General features: G+C 35.1%; 1 long non-coding RNA gene across 2 annotated transcripts in view; it reads left to right on the top strand.

Annotated features, from left to right (window-relative positions):
* The first annotated feature begins 1,025 nt into the window (after window positions 1-1,025).
* Window positions 1,026-18,898, top strand: part of LOC139082890 (uncharacterized) — a 38,175-nt gene continuing 20,302 nt past the window's right edge. For both annotated transcript variants that reach the window (XR_011539234.1, XR_011539233.1), the window contains exons 1-2: window positions 1,026-1,189; window positions 17,655-17,730. This is a non-coding gene — a long non-coding RNA (uncharacterized lncRNA). The remainder of the gene's footprint in view (window positions 1,190-17,654; window positions 17,731-18,898) is intronic.

An 18,898-nucleotide genomic window follows, 5' to 3' on the forward strand; every position in this document is an offset into this window, starting at 1 on the left:
CCAGAAAGAACTTGTTTCAAATACAGTGCTGGCTTTGTAACAAGGTGACTTTTCTGAGCCTCAGTAAAGACAGCTTAACAAATGAAAATGAGTATCTCAGAATCCTGCGCCCATTAATTGGAGGTATTTAGACTGACTGGCTAGCTGTAGGTGCTTAATAAACTTTAGTTACTTCTCCCCCTTCAACTGTGTGCTATAGTTATTTGTCTAGCATCTCATCTCCCATATTGGTCTGTAAGCTTTTTGAAATTAGGGATCACATCTTATTCTTCTTTATACCCCTTATAGAGCTTGGCATAATGCCACGTACAGAGCTGAAATTCCATATTTACTGAAGGAATGAAATTTTTTCAACCACATATTGACTATGAGAAATGAAGATAAGATATATGTGCTTAATTCTGCTGAAGCTAAAGAAGAACCTACTCAACCCAAATCGAATGATTCTTTACTCACATTCATCTAGAGAAGACTAAATGTATGTTTAACAACTGTCATTAAGAACATGAGGTTATTATACAAAGACTAAGAAGTGACTCTCTGATTTTCGTAAGGAGATAGAAGAAAAAAGTTTCAACTCATTGAAGAAGGCTATAATACAACGTGTAGCTATAAAGACCGATTTTTTGTTTTGCTTGCAGAATCAAGTTATTACTTTAGAGTCATAATGCTTTTTGCAGATATACATGATGCTGAATTTTGGAATTCTGTATAAAATATATCCTCATCTGAAATAGCTTAGCTCTTTGATGCCAGGACATAGAAGGTGTAGACAAATTAACGTCCATGTCCTTTGAAGCCCTATGATTCTTTGACCTATTTGGTTTTCCCTTCTATTTCACCTCTTAGGAAAGCTTTGAAAACTTTAAACAGATAATTAGACAACTAGAGAAAGAACTCTAAAGCTATCCAACCATTCTTCTTATTCCAGAATGGTACATCATAATGAAGAGTACCAATGTTCTAGGTGACAAAGGTCACATATATATAAGATAGGTAATAATCATACCATTATGTGTTAATAGCACACTATATCCCATCCTACTGTATTTGAACTTCCTGTGAAAACAATAGCCTGTGGTGAAACAGCTTGTCATGGATACTAATGAAAAATTGCCCAAGATATCCTGATGGGAATCCTCCTACATTCACTCTGCCCCCGAGGTCTGGGAATTCACTGAACACAAAAGTAAGACTTTCCTCTGTCTCTTATATTCTACCAAAAATGTTACACAAATTCAGAATATCTCAAGTGGGAAAAGTAGGTAACATGTGCAGAATGGTTTTAGAATAAATCATGCATTGCTTAATTATTTTAGAATGCTGAAGGACAAGAGGACGTGATGGAGGGGGAAAGTCATTTGTTTTTGACATCTATGTTATTTCAAACTTACAAGCAAATAGATGTTCACTTTTGTTTCTCATTTTGTATAGCACCTTCCCTGTAGAGAGCTGGGCAGATCCCTACAGAACAGAAAATAGGCAAAATTTCTCCCCTATGTAACTTGAATGTTCTCTGAAAATAATAGTGTATTATCATCATCGGAGCTTTCTCTTTCCAAAGATTCCATATAGTAGGTTTGGAAAAGTAAACGGAGGAATGACTGAGAAATACAAAGACTCTTTGTAAGATAATAAAATAAGATTTGAATAATTATTATCTCATTTTGATTTTGCAACTATAGGGACTCTATATGGGGCAATTTTTAGTGCCTTAATTAGCAAAATCAAAATAACAAAAAATGGCAATTTCCTGTACTCTCTCTTAGGTTTTTTTCATTTGCAGCCTGTAGCAATAATTATATTTTCCAAATGCAAAACACCTCATTTAAAATGCAAGCTTCCCAGAAGTTGGCCAACTCTTACTGGCTCAAAGTGACAGAAACAAGTGAATCTTTTTTTCTGACATCTTCCCCTGTTAAAACTCCTTTTGGCATGCTTACTGAATATGAATCAGCCACCATGTAAATAAGTTTCTGTGTCAATATTTTGTATTGTAAAATATTTTGCCCATTGGAGTAAAAGAACAAGGGTTTGCAAATCAGATTACCAACACACTTCTAATTTATATCTTGCAAGGATAGCCTTTAAGCCACAGTTGACCTCTTATTTTTTATATATATATATTAGCTGGAAACAATTCATCAAATAAGATACTCCCTTTCCTTTCAAATCCACTTGTATTACTAAAAGGTTGAGTAAAGACCTCTGGGGAACAAGGGCAATTTTTGACATGGGTCTCAACAGATTAAACTATGCAGGGACAATATAGAATACATTGGAGCAATAACATTATCACATCATAGGCTGATTGAGAGGCATTTCCTTGCATTTCTGTCCTTTTACCATAAGCCAATAGTAGCCACAGGCATTTGACTGGAGAGCCTGGAGGATTGACAGGCCTGGCAGTCATTACACGCTGGATTGAATACTAGATTACTCCAAAGTGGCTGAGGGTCAGGGATCAGTGTGTTCCCTTTTGGCACTAAATGACTTTAATATCCTTACTGTATTAGTCAATTACTTTAAAGCTGCTGCTCTCTGAGCTCTCTCTGCCCCCCTGCAGTTTACTATGGACATTTGAATTGCTCCCATACTTAACCCCCACATCTGCTTTTAGCTGTCAAAAGAACAGTGCTATCAGTGGAGCTATTGACAATATGAAAAGAACTGAGATACTTGCTGGAGGTGTCAAGTGCCTCTTTCTTTTGGCTGCTTAGTTTAAAAAAATAAAAAAACTAAACTCAGTTATAAAGGTGGTCCTCAGAGAAAAGGAATTCAGAGTCTTTTAATCTATTGGCATGTAAAGTGACCAACAGGAAAAAAAATGGAGGAGTTGATTTTTTTTTACCACTTACTTCCATAAACCATGCACCATCCATGTGGGTTTTCATTAATTTTGGTGAACACACACTTTGTACGTAACTGTGAAAGAGTGTGCACCTGAGTGAGGACCTATATCAAAGCCTTTATTTCTATTTCACAACGGTTCCGGTGATAGTGGAGAATTATGCTGCAATTCTCAATTTATTGGTGCAACACAGTGAAGAATTTTATATCACAGCCACTGAACTTTAAAAGGGCTGGTGTGGCTTGGTGTTAAACCAACATGTCTGGATTAAATATGAACTAAGCTGATTTGAAATTTAAAACTACTTGAAAGTCATGCCTTCAGTGTTCCAGAAAAAGTGATATGATTCCCACACAAGAGCACAGCTGCTGAGTGGGCCCTGACGTTCTCGTGTGTTTACGTGTGTACAGAATCTGCTTGCTCGTGAGTGTCACTGGGAGCGTGTGTAAGTCACAGTGCTACAGTGATAATAAAGAACACCACAGGAAATTGCTAAAAGATTCTTAAAAGCTATTTCATATAGAAATTTTTTAAAAAGGACAAGACAGATACTTACAGAAAGGTTAACACATTGCCACTAGCTTACTTATATCAGAATCTGAGAAAGTCACTGAATTCTTATTAAAGGGCCTCCTTTCAGTAAGATCTGATTATTTGATCAAAAAATACTCCTTACATATTTTGCTTAAGTTTCCATTATTGATTTTGACTTTTGTGTATACTGTTATATATACATGTAAGCAATTCTTCACAACATACAATTTAAGCAAAAGCTTTATTTTTCTAAAACAAAGATTAAATTAACAAACAATGAAAACTTTTTACACTTGCTTCTAAAAATCTGAACCTATAAGCTATGATTTCAGGGACCATCCACCTCTCTTACTTTGAAAAGATTCTTCTCAGATATGAAAACATACCACAAATACAATGTCAGCAGAAATATGCTATAGCCAATCCGAGTCAAAAATCGTAAAGAAATTGTAAGCTTAGATTGCGCCAGTCATTAGAAACGACAGTTTTTGTCATCACAGTGGCATTTCCAAGGCAATTTTATGGGCTAACAGTAGAAAATCATAAGATTTGGCACTGTTCTAAATTATTTGCTAATCCTAAAGATTTTGATTTAATTGTTGAAAACAACATCGATCTGATTCTAAAGATTTAAAATATACCTTCAAACTTTGAAATAACACAGAACGGTTTCCAAATCTTATAATTTCAAGCCATTTTTCCTTTTAATTAGAATGTAGTTTTTTCATTAGTCTAGCTTTTATGAGTATAGAATCTAATAAGTAAACATGGAGTAAACTACATATTCTTGGGACTTTAAAAGCTGATACGACTCCTACCATAAGAAAGTAGACAGACCAGAAGACAATATATATTTCCTTTCAGTGGACATCTATTAAAAATATAAAGATCATTGCCTTGGGAAATAAATTTCATGATTTTGCTCATTTAAAATTTAGTCAGCAAAGGACCTTTAAAAACTTAATACCTCTTGGCAATCATGCGTCATTAGCACTTTCTATTCATTTATATTTTGTTGTGTTTGGGGAATTGCGTATTCTGGGGAAGAAAGGTAGTCTGAGAAGAAAGTGATTGAGTGAGCCCCCTTGATGGTTGGGATGACAGAAGGTGAAGGACAGTAGCTGCAGCTGACAACTTCTTTAATATGAATCACTTATAAATATTTACAATTCCTAATTCAACAACAACTCAATGGGTAGCACACAATCAGAAGCGTTTGATGATTTGCTTGGAATCCTGATCATTAATGTTTTAATAAGAGTGCGTTTCTATCAGGAAGTGTTTTTAACCAATTCATTTGGAAAAGTCTAGTCTTCCTATGTCTCATCTTCATTTCTAATAAATAGATAACTTCCTCTTGTAGTTTACTCATCACATTTTATTTTTGTAAGAAACATATAGTTAGCATTACCAAAGATTAACTTCCTCTTCCACTCTGTCATGACATTTAGGTGGATTCATTTAAATTATATTTTCACTGGAATATATTACAAAGTAAATGGAGTATGTTTTTGCAACAACATACACTAGTTATCTTTTAAACATAAGAATGACCATCATTGCAAAACCTGCAAAGTAAAATACTATGAATTGTCTTATGAAATACAAAAATCTACAGCAATCTGTTAGCGTAGCATCTAATTTTCATTTTCACACCTTTCATTATTGCTTCCCTAACATAACCAAGAGGCTTTAAATGACCAATGGGAGTGGATACTCCTTTCTTTCTGACCCAGTGAGTAATGAGGCAGACAACCCCCTAGCCCATTAGGCCTTCCTTGTTGAGTGGGAGTGCAGTTAGCTGGCATAGCGCAGAAAAAGGGTCATATCGCTTATGACAGCGAAAAATAAAACGTAGAATTATAATCTATGCACTGTAATAACTTTACTCAGGAATTACATAGAAAATTAACTAATAGCCAGGGTCTTTAAGGATTTCCTCTCTGTTGTAGTACAAAATGTGAATATTTTAGCGTAGTACATCATTCAATATTTTCTGATTTTAGAAAGAAGAACGTTATAATTTCTGAAACAGAGAAAATAGTCACTAGAGGGTAATTGGTTTTAAAAACAGACTCCCTCCAAGCAGTGACAAAAGTTTACTTTATAAGTAGCATAAATAAGGATGGGAGAGCTTTTTGAAAATGTGATCTCTTCTTTAACAACTATGTCTGAATGCTTCCCTGATTTTCTTAGAAAATGTCTGTGCATGCATGTGTGTGTGCGTGCGTGCGTGTGTGTGTGCACATGTTTAGTAATTCTGGTATAAAGGAATTGACAGTTGTTTAGGGAAGTATCATTAGAATCATTTAAAATATCTACTTTCCTTTGAAGGTACTTCCTACCTCAAAAATAAAAAACTCCTCAGAACCTGCTTGTCATGTATCGTACTTCAGTATGTAAACAACTTACTAACTGGCTTTCCATGAGAGCAGGGCTCATAATTTTCAGTCTGAAAATGACATATACAAATAAAGGAACTAAAGCATGGAAAGTAACATATTTTGGTCTTGTGACTAATGGTAACCTGGTGCTATTGAATTACTGAACTGTGTCTGAGAACTAATGAGAAAATTTTCCCAGGGGAATCTTTATCCAGTGCACTTGGAGAGCACCTCGGGGACCTATTCCGAGTCTGTCACCTTCCCCGTCTCATTGACACTCCACTTCTTTACCACCATTACACTGTGCAACCATTTCACTTCACACCTCACGATTAGAATATTAAAAGGAGAGAATACTATACGACTTGTTCCAGATAGCAGAGTTGTTTTTGACACTTAGAATAAAAATTGTCACCAGAATATCACAAAGACATGAGAGTCTCCAACTGAGTAGAACATTCTAAAGCTTAAAGCTATTTTATTCCACAGCTAATGAAAACTTTCAAGAAACCTCTTAATGGCACATAAGTCATTTACTCAGAGTTACTTAAGGGCTGCATAATTTTAACCAAAAAGAATAATTGTACTTTTAAAGGTAGAAAAAATGAATCTGCCATAGAAATTTAGCTTGGGTCACTATGATATTGATCTTTTGTTGGTTATTGTTTGGTTTGATCTTATGTATACTTGGATAAAAGGTATGTTCCTAGACAGAGGGTGGCATTCTTGCATTGGGCAGTGCTGAAGATCAACACTGTTACCACAGAGGTCTTACTGTAGTGACTAAGGACCGTGTTATTACTTCTAGAACTAATAGTGACACACTTTGTGGGATACGCCTACTTTCCGACACAAAGGAACTAAGAAAGGGGAAAGATGAGACCACTTAAAAATGTATTCCACTATTACAATGCTTTACATACACACACACACATATATACTTATACATATATATATTTGTTTTAGCAATGGATTATTAATTAAAGGATTCTCTTCTGATAACTGGGAGTTTTTATCAGAAGCAAAATCCCTGCCACTAAAAAGACAAAATTAATGTTGATCTGTTCTTTTATCCTTTTAAAAGGCATGATGACTGCCTCTGTGGTTAGGCTTTGCTATACCCCTGCAGTGGAGTAAGCATTATTACTTCCATTGCTGAGGTCAGGCTCTTAAATTAAGACCATGGCACATTCCTGCAAAAGACCCCCGTGCACATTTTGGATTGGAATTTATTAGTTCTACCAATGACCTTAGCAGTTAGCTGTGTATTTTGCAAAATATACTTTGCATAATAAATAAAATCCTCTTATTAATATTACTGCTACATTTATTTTTGCCCAAAATTAGACAATCTCCACTCTTAAGAATATACAAATTCATATACTCACATGGCCAAATGTACACAAATATTATTGGAGATAAAATTCTACAGAACAATCATCTTCCAAAGCCACAAATATTATTGGAGATAAAATTCTACAGAACAATCATCTTCCAAAGCCATTCTCCTTCCATAACAAAGTCTCTTTTTCCCATAGCTTATGATATTTCATTATAGGAACTTGTTTGGGCTAGACAAGAATGTAGTCCTGCTTTGTTCACTCAGGTTTCCACTATGAACATGCATGGGATTTGGTATTTTTTAAATTTTCATTCTACATCGACCTGCTATGTGGGTATTTCCCTGTAAGAACCTTATTGCAGAGCACAAGGGGATTAAAGCTAATTCTAAAGTTCCCTGGTTTCCTTTAGAACACCCTTAGAAAGATTTATCACTCTGCCAAAAGTAGGACTGAAAATGTTTCAGGTTCAGGAGTCAGTGGAAAGTTTAAATGCTTGGAATCCATTTGTAATAGTGGGTATTTTGGATGGAATTATCTGTGGCAAACTATCCACTTGAGGGAAGACTTGGGAAAAGTATTCATGTAAGTTTATCAGTCCAATACGGTAAGTCCAGGGAAAAGGAAAGGGATGCACTGTAATCAGCATCCTGGTGTCATTCATGCTTTCAGTGTTCACTGAACATCTATGTTTTTGCTACCTCTGATCCATTTTATGTCATGGAATAAGACTTGATCTTATTCCTCTGTCTCATGGATCTTTCTTTCCATTGCAAAAAAACAAAAGAGCTGAATTCTGGCTCTTGTCCTCTGCTATGAATTAAAAAAAAATATTCGTTTGATATAAATATAGGTCTGTTACTATGTCTGTTAATTCAATGTGATAGAATCAAGAGAAAGAAGGCTAGAAAGCTCTAATTTCCTGTATAAAATTTGTATTTAGGTTCTCAAGTATTAAAGTGATATTTGCCTGGAGAGTTGACTTTAGAACGCTTTCCCACACAGGTGTCTTGAGCTTAAGCAGATGAAACCCTGTGACTCTCGAGTAGTAATGATTCAAAATATAATTCACATGAGGGAGTTAAACACACACTCATAATAAGCCTACATAAGCCGTCCATTACAAGGGTTTCCTTCATTTTCTATGCCAGAGTCACAAAATAACTTCAAACTTTGTCCCAGAGATGAAATCAAAAGTCCACCTCACACATGAAAAGGACATCTCTACGGATTTAAACCAAGACCTGATTATTCAGGAGCAGCTTATTTGGCTCGTGGCTAAGTCAAAGTTTGCTACTTCTGGGCATGTTTGACTATAGGGAACTCGCCCTCATTTTCATCCCCTAGCCTGTTCTGAAGGATGTAAAAAACACACAACTTCATTTTTACTCATGTGGTTTTGAATGGGCTCTTATTTGACTCATCTTCTTTAGAAGTGGAAAAAAATAAGAAAGCTTCTGCATGTGCAGGGATTTGGGGATTTCTTCTCTTTCTTCTCTTTTCTACTTCTTTTTCCCCTTGACAGAATTTCTGGTCTTTAGGCATTTGTAAGGTCTCTGCTTCATTCTTTCAAACTAAATGCTGATATATGGGCGGGGAGATGGGGGATACAGGAAACAGGAAATGGTTTCCTATCCATAAGACAACTTCGAACCTTGGGGACTGCAGGTCACCACCTTGGGCAGAACCCTTCAGCTGAAAGTGTCTCAACACAGCTTAGGCTGACACAGAAGGGCAGCGTTCAAGGGGATGGGCCCTTTTTGATGCCAGTCATTGAGGTACACAAGCCTATCCTGGCACATGGCTCTACCTTGCATATTCTTTTAACTTACTGCACCTGAACCGCCTCCAGTCCATTTAAGATTTTAATTTTGGCACTAAACTAGCCATACGAATGAGAACTTTTAGGGTAAACAACAAACAAACAAAATGCACTCATCTCACCCAAGATCCAGATCAAGTCAGATGAACCACTCTCTTCAAAGGGAACAGAGCGAGAGAATTCCAGCGTTATGGAGCTCAGCAGAGTCAACTAGGAATGACTGCAAAATGGTTTCTAAAAGGATAAAATGAATGTGCCGGCAGAAAAGGTGTGTGAAAACTTTGAAAGCACTTTTGACTCAGGATTGAATTCATGCAAAAAGAGCCAATTTGAACTTCATTTATCAATCAGTTCAATTCATAGTAAGATAATATTATAAAAGGGAAGGTCATGTTTTTCATTGCTAAAGTTTTCTACATTAGTACGTTTGGTACTTTATTTTCAGTGTCAAAGAACCCAGCTGACAGTTTGAATCAGAGTCAATTTATTTCAGCAAATATCATAAATTGCTATCTGGTTTATATTTCTGTTGTTTTGATAATCCATGGCTGAACTGATTTCCCGAACTATACTCCTATAACTTGAAAGCGTCATTTGAGAACAGAGGGATTTTATTTTCTCATGATCTTATGCAGTTGAAGAAAAAATTTCTTTGAGGTATTTTTGGAGAGATTTCCTTTTGGCTATGTCTATACAACGTCTAAATAAACAGTGAAAAGTTGAAAAGTTCAGTCAATTCCCTTTGTTATTGGCTTTCTAGACACCAAATAAGAGTTTAACTCAAAACGATATACTAACTTCTTCAATTAAAGTAACCTGTCAATTTACTCCAATTAGTCAAAACCTATGTGCACGTTGTTAAAGTCTTTGCTACTCCAAGAGTATAGCAAATTTACGCAGTTAAAGCCTCTGTATGAAATCTGAGCTCAGTACTACACAGGCCTCAGTCCAGTGTTTTTCACCTTTTTGATTTTCTTAGTTTTCTCCATAAAGTTCTAATACAAAATATAAAAATGGAGAGTAATTGGAACTTTCCCCCCACTCATTTTCCATGGAAGTCTAGATTTTGGGCGTTTTTCTGTTGGCAAATCACCAAATTTAGGAACTAATTGCTGAGAAATGCAGATAGATGAGAAACAATCTCTGCTTTCAAAAAGCTTTGCACTGAGGCCAGCCCTGTGGTGTAGTGATTGGGTTTGGCATGCTCTGCTTCGGCGGCCCAGGTTCATGGGTTCACGGCCCAGTCACGAACCTGTGCTTCTCATCAGCCATGCTGTGGCAGCGACCCACATACAACACAGAGGATGAATCGCACAGATGTTTGTTCAGGGCTCATCTTCCTAAAGCAAAAAAAAAAAAAAAAAAAGAGGAAAACTGGCTACAGATGCTAGCTCAGGGTGAATCTTCCTCAGAAAAAAAAGAAAAAAAAACAGCTTTGCATTAGTGGGGGTAGATTGCCTCCAATTGACTTATGGAGTGTATGGAGGAATGAGCACTAGAGCCCAGATTTAAGGGATGAGATTTAAAATTTAGAGGAAGGGTATTTAGACTAAAGGAACAAGATGAGTAAAATATTAACTTCCATGAGCGTGAGGGTGAGTGAGTTTGTGTCCTAATGTAGATTGTGTGGAGAGATACAATATTTCAAAGGCTTGAAGGGGACAACACACAATGATTAAAGCTGAAATTATTTACCTTGCTGGGAAGCAAGATATTTTATAATCTTTGGTTTAAAGCTAGCAGTGTGTGGCTAGTCAATTTAATTTGACTCTCAGGTATAGTGAAGTGTTTGTGTGCTATAAATCACTCATTGGGAATTAAATTTATCTGGCACATTATGGTGAAAAATTTTTAAGAAATGCCATAGCTGCAAAAAATTACATGTGTTAAAACTTAGTTGTTTTATATCTAAAGGGAGAAAATTTTCATTCCACCAAATATAGGTGTAGGTACATTACCCATTACTCTTTTGACAGTAAAGATCAGAAAATGGATTTTCCACAGCTAAGGACTTCAGGGAGGAATCATTAAGGGATCTCACTATTCTCAAGGTGTTTTCCAATTCTCTGCGGCTCTGCTGGTGTTCTGGGAGCATTTGGCTGGACACACTGAAACTCTGTTTTGGCAATGCAAAGGCACAGTGCTTCCTGGATTCAGTCCACTTCTGAGAGTCAATGAGGAGAACCAAGGCACTTAATTTCAATCGTGGAACATTAGCTAAATTGTGAAGTCTTTGTCTATATGATTCTGGGCATGTAGTCATAGACAAAGATGAAACTGAATCCTTCTCCAAAAGTCCATCAAAGCATTTCTTTCATCCATGTGTGCTGCTTTGTTGAGAAGAAGATTCCAACCACAAGGATCATAGTACATACACTCTCTGCCAAACCATTTTGAGTAAGCAGCATCCAGCTCACGGGACTCAATGCTAAATTAATACTGAAGTTCCTCAAATTCATCATAATTGTTTTTAGATTTCAAGTTGCATTCTTTGGAACCTTCAATGAATTGGAGGGCTCTAGTGATGGGATTCCAAATACACTACTGTAGAAGCATCGCATCCTTCCAAGAGAGGGTACAAACTGTCCATCTTGTATGGGGACCCAGTTGTACGGTTAGACTCGTAGAGAGTGCCGCACCAGGGACACAGGGTTGAAGCCACCTTCCGGGGAATACTAGAAGTTTCTATATGTTGGCTCTCACTTTTCCATATTTGTTTTGTTTGTTTTTCAAATGTTTTTGGTAAGGACTTAAGAGCTTGGGTATTCACATACAAGAAACTAAAGTGTGACTTTTAAAAATCCCTTTTCTTAAAAGATACTTGACCCCCTGCCATAAGGATTTCCCACTTGCCCCTGTCCACAAGCTTCAATCTCCAATCACAGTGCTTCCCTCCTCATTCTCTTCTTTGCTTCAAATTTTTTCTATCCTGATTCATACCTTATATATATATATATAAAAATATATATATCACATTATGTATATGTTTTATATATATATATATATATATATATATATATATATATATATATACCCTTCAACACAGATACAGTTTTAAACAGAGAAGTTAAAAGAACTTTGTGTTTTGCTGTTCCAGTCTGGATAATGACTACTTACGATATTCTCATTCCTTTTCAAATGGGTCCTTCAAACTCATTTCCTATCAACATAGTCTTCAAATATGTTTTGCTGATTTACCCCAAGAAGAACTGTAAAAAACTATGTACCACTTGGCAATTTTTAAGCTTTCATCTAAAACTTTTCATAATTTTCATAAGCTTAAGTAGTTATAAATTATGCAATTTCTAGCATATTCTAAATATCACAGTTTAAACAGCTTAAATCAATTTAAATTTGGAACAGAATAATTTATATTAGAAGTAAATTAAGAGAAGCACATTGGGAATGATGGGAAAAGAATGTCTGAAAAATCTGCTCCTCCACTGGCAAAAATTATCCAAATCAACTTTTCAGAACCATGCAAATTTAACCAAAGGCTTGCAACAATCCAAGGAGCAATTATCAAGAAAAACAGCTGAATTTCGATAAGAACAGAGAGCTCTGTGTCATTTTAATTTTCCCTATCACATTCTCCCCTCCCCAGGTCCACAGCACTCTTGAAAACCAGCAGCTTCAATTATGGTGGCTGTAAAAATTAGCAACCTGGTAGCCACTGGAAAAGACAGATGGGTTTGAAGATCCTCAAAAGCCCTATTCCAAGAACAATTTGGAAGCTCCCTGAAAACCTCCATTCTCAAGGTCGACCTTATTTGATCCGACTCGGAGCTTGCTCTGTGTGAACAGTCATATTCCCAGAGCATTTCTTGAAAGTAATCACTGGTAATTACTTAACTTTAAAGCAGCCTGAGCTGGGATACTAGCTACTAAGAGGCTGACCAAAAATCTTAAAAGGAAAATCTGGGGGATGATATTTCCATAAGTGACTCTCTAAAGCTCTGATATATTCCTGAGAATCTAGGACGCCAAGCACATGTACAGAGCTGTGCACACCTTAAGGAAAGGCTGAGAACACCCTAATTGCTCACCATTAGATCTTGAGGCTCTCCATGAGCAGGAATAGAAGGCTAATGCAGAGTTGTAGACCGCCTGCTGGAGCATTGAAGTATGCCGTCAAACACACAGACAACCACTGGGCAAAGGCTGGGAGGATGATTAATTCAAGACATGTAAGATAATCTCTGTCTCATCATTAACTGACCACTAAGCTTACTGAGCAGAGATTTCAATGCCTGCACACAACCAAAAATACAGACTTCACAAACCTAGTCCAGTTAAGTCACTAAACAACAAACAAGGGTGCCAAGCAAATTCAGTGAGGAAAGAACACTCTTTGACAACTGGTGCTGAGCAACTGGATATCCACACGCAAAAGAATGAAATTATACCCCTAAATCACACAATATGCAAAAATTAACTCAAAATTTATCATTGACCTAAATGTAAACACTAACATTCTAAACTTAAGAGTAAATCTTAAGGTTTGGCAATGTTTTCTTAGATATGACACCAAAAAACACAGGTGACCAAAAGAAGAGATAAATTAGATTTCACCAGTTTCTTCACTTGTAAATAATAATAATAATAATAATAATGACTGATTATCTCAACCAATAAGATACTGTAAGTCTTAAAAACGCATGCATGCATATACATATATTACTTAACACAATGTCTACCCCAGAGTAAAGCACTTAAGAAAAGTTATATATTGTTTTTCAAATTTCTTAATTGAATTTACAAAATATTTTGGGGAATAGTTTTAGATTCAGTATGTTTCTACTTCAGGAAAACAATTATTGAAGTGTTCTTTTTCTTCTTTCCAAATCCTTATAGAGTTGTTTCAAACAAGTTTGGAACATATCTTCATCTTAAAATCATTTATAGGTTTTATATATTTTCATTGCTTTGTGAATGAGAAAATTTGCTATTGTATTGACTAAACTTTTATAGCAATATATTGCAAACATACTGATTTTCATAACTGATCACATTACTGATCCTCCTTATTAGGTCTAACACTTTTAATCAATTATTCTGAGTTTTCTAACCAATTTGTGTGATTTCTAGCAATGATAATTTTATCTCATTTCCAATATTAACATCTCATTTTTTTCCTTCCTGTATTGCATTCTTTAGAACTTTCAGAACCATCCTGAATAATAGTGATAATGGACATCTTCATGTTGTCTGGTTTCTAATTTTAATAAAAATGTATTCAATGTTTCAAAATCAAGTAAAATGCTGGTTATTGTTGGAGTAAATTTTATCATAGAATTTTTTGCTTTTAGTTTGTGCCAATTTTTTTTAGAAAGGGATATTGTATTTCATGAAATCTTTTTCTGAAATATGACAAAATTATGATATTTCTTTTTCAGAATTATTGACTCAATGATTTACTGAAATTGATATCTCTATTTTGATCCATCCTTGCCTTCTTGGAAAAAAAACATTACAACATAAGTACTGAAACCAGACTCCCTATGTTTCCACACTGGCTCTGAAACTTATTAACTATATAATTTAGGGCCCATTAACCTCAGTTTCTTCATCTATAAAAAGGGGATAATGTCACATTTCTCATGGGATTGTTTTGAAACTTAAAGTGTTAATATATATCATGGTGGTTTATTTTTAATATTCTTTTGGGTATTCTCTGAAATTATTTAGTAACATTTGTATCTAGATTTGGAAGTGCATTATACCACATATTTTTGCATACTTCCCTGGCCAAGTTTTGGAATCATTTCAAGAGATTCTTGCATTCTTTCAAGTTTTCAAAGTTATTAGCAATAAGCTGTATTTAGTGATCCACTAATTTTAATCCCACCCATACGTATTGTTCTAGGTTCAGCCTTATCTTTAATTCTCCTTATGAGATTTTTTGTTTTCCTTTCTTTTTGTTTTAGCTGTATTAATTTCTATTGCCACTGTAACAAATCACCACAAGATTAGTGCCTTAAAGCAATACGATGTTATTATATAAAAACATGATTTTCATAAATTACATAATCTGTTATGTTTTATTATATACAATATATACTTTATTTTATGTACTATACATATGCATGTATATGAGATATAATTATATCAGAAGTCTAAAATGCGTCCACAGGGCTGTGCTCTTTTTGCAGAGGGCTCCAGGGGAGATCCCTTTCCTTGCCTTTCCCACTTCATAAGGCTGCTCCTATTCCTTAGCTCATGGCCCCTTCCTCCATCTTCAAAGCCAGCAGTGTAACATCTTTTCTCCTCTCTAACCTCTTTTTCAGTCCTTACATCTCTCTGACTCTCCTGCCTCCCTCTTACTGGGAATCTTGGGATCACATTGGGTCCACCTGGACAATTCAGGATAATCCCCCTTTCCAGATCCTTAACTTAATCACTTCTCCAAAGTCATTTTTACCACATAAGATAATATATTCACAGGTCTAGGGGTTAGGATGTGACATCTTCCGGAAGCCTACTGGATTGGCTATATTACAGATTTGCATATTTTGATTTTCTTCAAAGAACATTATCTTGGAGAAATTATTTTTTTTTTCATTATTTATTTTATATTTTTCGGCTTTTTCAACCCTGGTTACTTTCGTTTGTCCAACTGTTTAAGTTAATACTTATTTTTTTTCTTATTTTTAAATTTAAATTCTCTTTAAATTGTTTTAAATTTTAAATTCTCTGAATTTTTCTCCGATTACAGTTTTGGATGCACACTATACATTTTGTTTTGTGATACTCCCATTATTGTCATTTTAACAATTGATTGTTTCAGGCTTGACATTCTCCTTAATCTTAGCATTACTCAGGTGAGAACATTTTTTCTTTTTTTTATTTGCTGAGGAAGATTAGCCCTGAGCTAACATCCACACCAATCTTCCGCTATTTTTTAGTATGTGGGCCACCAGCACAGCATGGCCGATAACAGTGCAGTGTAGGTCCATGCCTGGGAACCAAACCCAGGCCACCAAAGCAGAGTGTGCTGAACTTAACCACTATGTCACCAGGCCTGGCCCTGAGAATTGTTTTTTAATTGCATGTGACATTTTAAATTTGTACTTTCTTATTAATCATTGGTTTTATTGCATTGTGTTACGCATTTTGAATTTTTTTAGGTTTTATTTGCAGCCTAATTAGTGACCAGTTTATATAAATTCAATATTTACTTTTTGGTATGATATAGAATGTAATATCTAGATATTAATTAGCATATTAATTTTATTTTATATCCAGTGTAAGGTTATTTATCTTTGCCTAATTCATAGGCTTTTAAAAGTCCATTATACTGCCATGCATTAGGAAATACGGCCATACTATAGGAACACTGAGATGTTGTTTTCAGAGAAGTTTTTAATATTTTAGATAAAAATTGCAATAAATATAAAAATAGAAGAAAATAAAGTGTACAATTGTGGACAATAAAAATTTATTGCTTGTATGCTTACCTCACCGACTTTTTGCACATGTGCACACCAAAGCACATTTAGGGAAAGTAAAGCTTAAATTTAAAAGAGTAAATAATTATTCTTTTTAAAACTACACCTATTTAATCTGTCTTGCTTTCTATCTATCTTCTGAAAAAGCTTTTGACTTTGCCTATCCATAGTGGCATTAGAAACACCAAACAGTGACACTTACGGCATTACGTATTATAAAATATGAGGAAGTTACTTAACAACAGATAACTGCTATAACCACTATCCCAGCAAAAGCCCAATGTTGGTTTTAGCTAGCTTTTCTTTAACCTCTGGACTGCAGCAGAGAGCTGATACTGAAACCATGTCTGCAAGTTCTAAACTAAATGAGTTTGATGGTGTCAGCTTAACTGGAGCCAAAACAAGCCTACAGTATATGTTTATAGTCTCTGTTTTATACATGTCTGGAGCAGAGGAACCATTGAAGTTGAATTACTTCTCACCCCTGGAGAGGGTAGTCCTTCAATGTCATGACGAGGTCACTGACAGGTCATCATGGAGGAGCCAGCTTCTGGGTATCAGAGTACAGTTTCTAAAACCTGTCAATTCTTCACTTTCACAAAAAACAAATTGCAAAAATATTTTTGGAAGAAAAGGAACACACACATATATTTGTGCACATTTACATGTTCAAGTTTAAAATACTTATCTTCAATGTGTGTATGGAAAATTGTGAATTGTACCTGAGAGCTATTATTGTATTTTGAAGCAATTTTTACTTTGAATTCTATGGAACATTACTAAACATACGAAAATTTTCCTTACATATCAATGTCAAAAAAATCACAGCATTGCCTAGGTTAACAGTGAGCTTGACTGATGGGTGCCAGAAGTTGGTGAATCATGTGTGAGGAATATAATTCCCAGTTCAAAGGAACAGAACATTTTTCAAATCTTTCAGCATACATAAAGGACATTTATTTTTATATAAATTGGTCAATAATTTTAAATTTCATTTCTTATCTGCCTCTACTTTTTTAAGCAGAATGATATTACAAATGTTGATTTTCTTTAAATGTACATATTATAAAGGCAAATTACTCAAAGGGTGTTCTATCCTAATTATTAGAAATTTCATCTTAATGTTCAAGATGCTGGTATGTGTAAATAATAAGTACGTGATCTAATGGTCCACTTTCAGTATTGATCAACTTATCCATGTGATGTCTTGTTGCTGTTGCTATACTGACCTCTGCAGGCTCTAAAGTTGGGAACAATTGTTTACTTTGTGTATAGCGCTGCCAGCCGTGGTAGAGTAAACTGAAGGAGTTTGTAGTCACAAAGGACTTGCACATGTCAAGTTACTGATGAGGTAAGATTTCTTTTTATTCTGCCTTTGATAGAGAACTTTGTGTGTGTGTGTGTGTACATATATATATATATATATATGTTTTGAAGAATGATTTCAAAAGTAGTACTGGTCATTTTCAGTTACTAGAGAACTTTCTTGCCCAACATTTAAGTTGAAAAATCTCCCTTTAAAATTAACACTTAAAAAAATCCTTTTACCTTTAATAGAGGAGATTATTGACGAGTCAGTAGGTGCAACCATTTATGTGAAAAAAATTTTCCTTTGCAAATAAACTATATGTTGATCCTGATTTTATCAGATGCAATTTGGTTCTATTTTTCCACGTGTTTCTACTTAATCAGCACTTTCACTTGTAAGTTAGGGCACCGCTCACAGACCTACTGAAGCTCAAATAAGATCGTCTATAAATCCTGATATAAATATTACAAATAGGAAATGTATCTTCACTGAACTCATTTTATCGGGTAAAACTGTCTGTTCTTTCTAGCTTAAGTCTTCTTACTCTTCTGTAGTTTGTTTCCAACATTTGGTCATGCCCAACTATAACTTTCCAATTAGTCTCTGACACTTCTTTTATACATATATATATCATTTGTAACTCAGGGTCCAGTCTGGTAGACTTGCACAGCAGTGCCCCAAACTTTATTTATGTTAGCAACAAAAGCATGTTAACTGTGGCTCTGTGTATGCCTATTTGTGATTTCACAAATGACAAAATACAGAATACTTAAAAATTTGGTCCTGGAAATGTATTTTGTCTGGTTTATGTTTTCCTTTGCTTTCTTTGCATTTACTGATTGTAGTAACTATTTCATCCATTTCGTCTAGCTACCTAAACTATTTTCTTACATAGATATAGGGAATATTCAAGCAGTTTTCAGCTCTCCATAAAGTAGTGAAGTCATTTATGAAATTAACTTTCACAAATGAATCTTTGAAATTGACTTGGGCTATGTTCTGTCAACTTTTCTCCATTTACAAAACTACTGATGACAGTGATTCTGAAGTAGCTCATCTCATTCTAGCTGTTGACAACTGAGGCCTGTGTCCTAGAATTTAAACAGTCCAAGACTTTCATTATAAGCCACTGTCATTGGAAACACCTATTGTTGTTAATCGTATTTTGATTAGTTCAGACAAAAAATGCACTTGTACATGAAACATACAG

Source organism: Equus przewalskii, chromosome 4 (genome assembly GCF_037783145.1).
Source record: "Equus przewalskii isolate Varuska chromosome 4, EquPr2, whole genome shotgun sequence".
In the NCBI taxonomy this organism is placed as follows: domain Eukaryota; kingdom Metazoa; phylum Chordata; class Mammalia; order Perissodactyla; family Equidae; genus Equus; species Equus przewalskii.